Consider the following 7,538-nt stretch of genomic DNA (forward strand, 5'->3'; position numbering starts at 1 on the left):
TCTCATTTGGGACATTAAGCTAACTTCCATGAGAATTCAAGTGAAAGTAGGAATTAATGCATGATTTGAGCTAAGAAACTAGAATTGGAAAACAAATCATACATGCATGCATATTTTATCACAATTTGAAGTTAATTTCCAAGGATTCTCTCATGCATGTCATTATTTTAACTTGATTTTGGAAATTTATCATGTTCTGTGTCATTTTGTCGTAATTGATCATGTTTTCAAAGTAAAGAACTTGGATTATTACATGCATGGTCATAACATGTAAGGAAGAGTATAGTTTTGAAGAAGTGGGAGCTTTTGGGCTTTGATTTTGTGAATTGAACTTCATTTCATGTTTTTCTACAAGTTTCTAAGTGTTTTCTAAAGTTTTGTCCTAAAACAATGAGTTTTGATGCATTAAACTTGTGTTTTGAACCTGAAGATAAAATCTGAAAATTCCAGAATTCGCAAGGTTCGCTTGAGCGATGGTTCTTTTGCTCGAGCGTACTTTGCAAACTCTCAGTACTTTTTGCAGAGATTGATGGTTGGCTCGAGCGACCAAAAGATCGCTCGAGTGACCACCCTTTACTTTCAGTCTTAGCTCGAGCGACCAAGAAGTTGGCTCGAGTGTAAAATGAGAACATCCAGTACTTTTGCAGACCAAGGGGTCTGCTTGAGCGAATTGCCCTGTTTTCTAAGTAAAGTGTTCCTGAGTGCATAATTGCATCATCATTCCAACTTTGGAATTCTTAAGCCATGGTTTAAGCTATAATAATGAGAATAAGAATTAGAAACACACCTGAAAAGAAATGAAATAAGACAAGTGTTTACAGAGCGTGTGTTTTAATGTGTATCTGTCATATGTTTGTGTAGGTCACGCGCTACCGTTTGTCTAATTCGTCTGTTCTGCTTTTGGAGCTATTTGTGAGTAACAACCTTGTAAAGATATTTTCAATTATAAGTATTTTTTAACGGATATGATAAGCTCTATTTTTTGAAATGATATTTTCTATATAGATGAATGATTGTCCAATTTCTGAAATGCATCGTGCCATCCTTAGCATCATGTAAATTTGTTATCTGTTACCTAGTACCAGGGATATCTATGGGTTCCATTCATTGAACTATCTATGAAAACTATATGGTAATCTATTACGATTGTGCATAATCATCTGTCTGATATGAATATGGGTCTTAATGACCATCTGCTCTGTATATGGGTCTTTATGACCAATCTGATCTATTAGCGCTAATGGATGTACCACGTACAACTGTTTACAAATCTAAATATGTATATAAATCTGTTTCTGATCTGGGTTCTGATTTCTGAATTTGTTATGGACATCATTCACAAAACCTTTACTCTGTTGTTATTCACTGGGCTCCAGCTCATTGTTTATATTATGTATGTAGGTGACCAGGCGCGTAACCAGGCTTGAGACTTCCAATCTAGATTCGATTCTATCAACCAATCTATGCGCCTCCCGAGGAGGTTCCAAAAATCTTTTGTGATCAAGTCCCGTGGTCAATGTTTTGTGTTCTAAGTTTCAAGTTCTATTTTCCTTTGTTTTAGTTGGACAATTTTCATTTACTTCACAGATAGGGCTTAATCCCTTGTTGTTTATTTGTACTTGTGGTGACACAACTATGACGTCATATTATATGTAAATATAAGTTTAAATTTTCTGTCTCATATAAGTCTTCACAGCTCTATGGACATTGTATTTTAATATTTGATTCCGCTAGCCCCTTACTTTGCTAATCTGTTTCAGAGGCCTTTGGTAATCTTAGGATTATTAGTCGGATACAATGCTAAACCTATAGGGGGCGGGTTTGAGTCATGACAGATTCAGTGATAGATTCAAGACACAAATAGGCTCAAGATCTCAATAGAGCTTCACCACAAACACTTAGAGTACATCTCATTTGGAAGAGAAGTAATCGAAGTAAGAGAATGGAAAGAAAAATAGATGGTAACAACAATGCTAAGAAGGGTTCTTCTTCAAAATGGAAATCTCTCAATCGAAACCTCTTGCTCTATATATTCTCTCTATTGAAACCCCGTGTTCTTGATATCCATTGTTTCTTGGTTTGTCAATCTTGGGTACACGTTCCTTTCAATCATTTGTTCGACAAAGATGGTAAAGAGCACCCTCGATTTTAGTATTCTCAAGTACGATTACTGTTGAAGGCTATTTGGATCCAAAGATACCCCTGTCAAGAAGTTTTGTAACACCCTGATATTTTAATCATTTATAATTATCAACTCTTTTATTCTTATTTTCATTTCATAATAGAAGTTAGTGTTTAATAATGATATAAATAGAATGTGTCAATGTGATGATCTAAGAATACTTCTCTTTCTCCTTGAGCTTCCCAAAGGATTACATGTTTGCAATACATTAACATCTATCCAAAATACAAACAATTACATCAGCAATTCAAAGAGCTAAAAAGAGATACAACTAAGGATGCCCTAATGTCTTACATTTTTCAAGACAAAGGGTCTTGATTTAAGAAAATAGAATAATATCTGAAAAAGTTAGCTCGATAGTTGTATCACAAGTGGCACACCAAAATGAGCGCTTGTGCTCCATAAAATACCCCCATCATCTAATCAACGACGTAGAACTCCATCATCTTGGCCTGAAAGTGTTAATTTTGATAGAAATGAGCAAAATTGCCCAGTTGAAATATATTTAACAAAGTATATAAACATTTTATATAAGTATGATCATGTTAGTGCAATGTCATGCCAAAAATCTATATTATCATTTATTTTCAAAAGAATGTTGCATCAATGCACTTTTATTCAAAAACGAACTAATATCAAGTACGGGGCGGTAAGTACACGCTAGAATCTCAAAGGAAGAATCAAATACATATATATGGATTTTATATATCAAAATAGTTCCACATTTATCGACTCAAATACAGAAGGGCAGTTGGGCACCTAAAACAAATATTTTCCAACATTTATCAACATCAAGCACGAAAAGGTAATTGGACACTTAGAAAAACATCATTTCCCACATTTATCTGCATCAAGCACACGATAGGGCAATTAGGCATTTTGACTCCTCACATAGGTACCAGTACAATACACAACACATTTCCAAAACTGACTCATCACTCAGATTACTATGCCATTTGCCCCTTTTCTAATATTTCAATATCCACAATAATAAAATAGTATGAGTTCAAAACCATAGAATGCAATACGATGCATGAGTTCACAAAATATAACAATATGCCTATAGTCCCTTTCTAAGTTTATAAGAAACAAACGTCATAATCCATAGATAAGAGAAATCACAATCTTATAGTATTCAATAGCTTCCACAATCATCCGTCATTATAACATAATTTCCAAAATTCATATCATCTCAAGATTTCCAAATGTATCAACATATCATTAACTCAATTTCATCATAATTATCAATTCATTCTCAAATCTCTCTTTTAAAATCAAAATCACAAACTAGGGTTTTGTAAAAAAAAATTAGGCATTTTCTTCACTTTCTTCATCAATGAAAGAATCATCAAATATATGATCATTTTATACAAAAACATTCAAAATACTTCAAAATTTTGAGTGAAACCCCATTTTAAAACATCAACACCTTTTTGATCAAAACCATCCATCGCATACATCATTATATCCAAAAAAATACCACTTACTCAAATTAAAAAGATATACAAGGTTAAAGGTATTCATAACTCAAGGATAAGAGAGAAGGGTTGAAGACCCAAATTTTGATGCCGTTGAAACTACGATCTAATTGATTTTAAGCGCAGCCCTTGATGTGCTCTAACTTTTTCGGTCAAGAATTAGGGGTAGATTCTACCTGTAAGGAGATGAAATCCAAACTTGAAGCTCCAAAAATGACAGAAAAGAAGAAAGAGAGAGAAACAAAATAAGAACAAAGTGGAAGAGTGTTTCTTTTTATAGTGGGGGGGCAAAATGGGTTGTACGGCCCAAGATTATATAAAGTATAAAGTCAAAAATCTCAAAAAGTGAGACCCATAACATGTCTAAAATGAGCGCGGATTCACGGCCGCCCTATCCGGCAGCCAAACCCAAATTTTCAAAAAAAAAAAAACGCAGAGGAAGAGAGGGAGGAAGGAGGGAGAAAAGGGAGGAAGGAGGAGGGAGGAGGAGGAAGGGGGAGGGAGGAGGAGGCAGGACTGGAGGGGGCCATAACCAGTGGGGGAGGAGGAGGAGGAGGAGGAGGAGGCGACGAGCTGCGACGGCCGGCGACGAGCTGCGACGAGCTGCGATGGCGAGGCGAGACGACGATCGGACGGCTGCGACGGCCGGCGAGGCGAGACGACGATCGGACAGCTGCGCAGCCTCCTCCCTCCTCCTTCCTCCCTCTTCTCCCTCTCCCCTCCCCTCCCTCTGGTTTCCGTTCGAAGAGAGAGAAAACGAGAACGAAGAAGAAGAAAAGAAAAAAAAAAAAAAAAAACCCAAAACGACGTCGTTTTGGGGGGCCGCCGGGTAGGGCGGCCGAGGATCCGGATTCGTCTAAAATAGCCTAGTGTTTCTGTCAAGTGTCAATACCTCAAAGAGGAGTGTCAACACTGGTGTGCACAGCACAAGAGAGCAGGTTCAACACAGGTGGGGCATCGACAGCAACAAGCCTAGGTGTCAACCCCAGGAAATAGTTTGCACTAGCACATAAAAGGGTCAAGCGGTGTCAACCCCTAAGCGCCCACATTTCCAAGTAGTGTACACCTGGGTCACTCCAAACCAAACGATGTCGACACCCGAAAGATAGAGTGTCGACACTTGAAAACAACAAATCGAAGAGGGAGGGAAGGAAAAAAAGTGTCGAAACCCAGGAACCCAGTGTCGATACCCAAAACAAGATTTCATGGTTCTAAGTTACATTTTCGACAGATCTAAGCGTAAATTAACATCCTAATGAAAGTATAGATCAGATTTTTCACTCAACTGATACCATGATACACCAATCAAAGGATTTCAATAACAAAAAGTGGGATTAAATACATCCCTAGTTATATAAATCATAAGCGTTACATGTTTGGAGCGAAGGAACAATTGAAGGCAGGCCTCGGAGCTCGTCGGCCATGGAAAGAGATGGTAAACCTCTATTCAATCGGTCTTCCTGGAAGCTTCGGAGACGCAATCAGACGGATTAGAACGAACCTTGCTTACTTCCACATGAACTACGATGGGGTTGATCTTAAGCCCAAGGGCGTCGTCAGTGTAGAACCTGAGGATATTGTTTCCGGCGCTGCTGTCGTTAAATTCAACGAAGCCACCAGTGGAGAAGGAGAAGGAGGAGGAGGAGGAGGAGGAGAAGCTGAGGAGGTGGCCACAGGGAGCCATGTTGGCAACAAAAAAAAGAAGATGAAAAGATGGAAAATGTTGGTGAGAAGGGGAAAGGAGGCTAGAGAGAGAGAGAGAGAGAGAGAGAGAATGGGTTTGGAGAAATGGGGATCGAGGAGAGAGAAGAAACAAGTATGAGGGTTTATGAAGAGAGAGAGAGAGAGAGAGAGTGAGTGTGTGTGATGGTGTGGACGATGAACATAATATAAATCGAACAAATAGTCACTTGTATGGGACTATCCTCATGCACATGCGTCTGTCCTTATGGTCATAGTAGTTTAGCTCGTGGAGTTTTAGACATTAGAAATTTTAAATTGAGAGGTTGTTTAGGATAATTTAAATAAATGTATTTTTTGATTTTTTATAAAATATAGGTTAGGTTTGAGTTGGGTTTAAAGTGATGTGTTAGAGAGGTAATGTGACTTAAATAAAATGATCTGACTTAAATAGAATAGTGACTTTGACTTTTTGACTTTTTTTAAACATGCCAAATTAGTCCTGAATCTATGGATCAAGCGCCCAACTTTTTAACTATTAGGCCCTTTTGTTTTGGGGTTAAATAGATGGGAGGGGATTAGGATAGAGGTGGAGTTATTTAGTGTTGCGTTTGTTTGTAGAGTTGGGGAAGGGATTAGGATGGAGGAGGTGATATAGATAGAGGTTGGAAGGGGGATTGAGATGGAGGAGGTGGAGATGGTATTAGAAAAATAGTGAGGGGATTAGAAATTTTTTTATTTTTTTTATTTTTTATATATTGGGAATTTTTTTTTAAATATTAATGTTTAATTTTTTATATTTTTTTATTTGTTTTATTATTTTATATAAAAATAATTTAACAATTCATACACTAACAACTATCATCAAAACAAACACAATTCTATTTAATCCTCTCACTATCAATCCCCTCACTATCAATCTCCTCGATTCTACCACTGAAAACAAACGGGGCCTTAGGCCTAGTTTGTTTTGGGGTTAAATAGATGGGAGGGGATTAGGATAGAGGAGGTGATAAATGGAGGTTGGAAGGGGGATTGAGATGGAGGAAGTGGAGATGGTATAAAAAAAATAGTGAAAAGATTAGAAATTTTTTTATTTTTTTTATTTTTTATATATTGAGAATTTTTTTTTAAATATTAATGTTTAATTTTTTATATTTGTTTTATTATTTTATATAAAAATAATTTAACAATTCTTACACTAACAACTATCATCAAAACAAACACAATTTTACTTAATCCCCTCACTATCAATCTCTTCCATTCTACCTCTGAAAACAAACGGGACCTTATAGTGTATTGTTAAATATATAAATAAATAAACTAAATTAATTTTTTTTTTTTTAAAGAAAAAAGAAAATAAGCTCTAAAATGATCACGCGGAGAGCCCAGCAAACCTCTCTGTTTATCTTAACTTTTATTTTTTTATTTTTTGTTTTATGTATTGTGTCTTTTATTATTTTTATAACAAGTTAATCCCAATTAGAAAGTACTTTAATTGGAAATTATTTTTGTTTGATTGACATTTAACATTTTATTTTGAAAAATTATAAATTAGTTTGATAAAAATAAATACAAAAATAAATGTTTTTAGATTTTTCAAAATTATTTCTATACTCAAAAAAAAAAAGGAAGAAGAAAAAAATGAATCGTAAAGTTAAAATGAAAAGACAGTGGTGCTAAATGCACCAATTGGTATACCAATCAATGTACCGACATATGTTATGACATTATCATTTCAAAACTATAGATCACACCCATTATACAAATTACAATGACCCAAAGTCTCTAAAATTACGTCACATTATCCGTTAGTACACTAATTAGTATATCAATTAGTGCGTATAACTTTATTCATGAAAAAAAAGCAACAAAGGTGTTTCGGTCTTATTACAAGTACAACTATTTAATTTATACAACTTTCGTAACACTTGTGCTCTATAAGTCAATGGGATACTTGTAATTTCATTATTTTTGTTATTGAAATCCTTTGATTGGTCTATCATCACATTGGTCGAGTGAAATTTGATTCAGACCTTGATTCGGATATTCATTTTTCATTGAATCTTCATTATTTTGACTTATTCTCTCTTCACATTTCAAATTTGTTCATTGAGTCTTCATTATTTTGACTTATTCTCTCCTCACATTTCAAATTTGTTACAAGAATAGAACCATTGGGTAGCTTGTTGTTGGAG

At 35.5% G+C, this 7,538-nt stretch overlaps 1 long non-coding RNA gene across 1 annotated transcript; it reads right to left on the reverse strand.

Annotated features, from left to right (window-relative positions):
* Positions 1 to 2,329: 2,329 nt before the first annotated feature.
* Positions 2,330 to 5,663, reverse strand: LOC145794652 (uncharacterized). Its single transcript, XR_014334589.1, has 2 exons — positions 5,033 to 5,663; positions 2,330 to 2,634 (listed from the first exon to the last, which is right to left on the reverse strand). It is a non-coding gene; the product is annotated as an uncharacterized LOC145794652 (long non-coding RNA).
* Between the last annotated feature and the right edge of the window lie 1,875 nt (positions 5,664 to 7,538).

The sequence above is a fragment of the Camellia sinensis genome, chromosome 7 (assembly GCF_055761805.1).
Source record: "Camellia sinensis isolate YWXY chromosome 7, ASM5576180v1, whole genome shotgun sequence".
Taxonomy (NCBI): domain Eukaryota; kingdom Viridiplantae; phylum Streptophyta; class Magnoliopsida; order Ericales; family Theaceae; genus Camellia; species Camellia sinensis.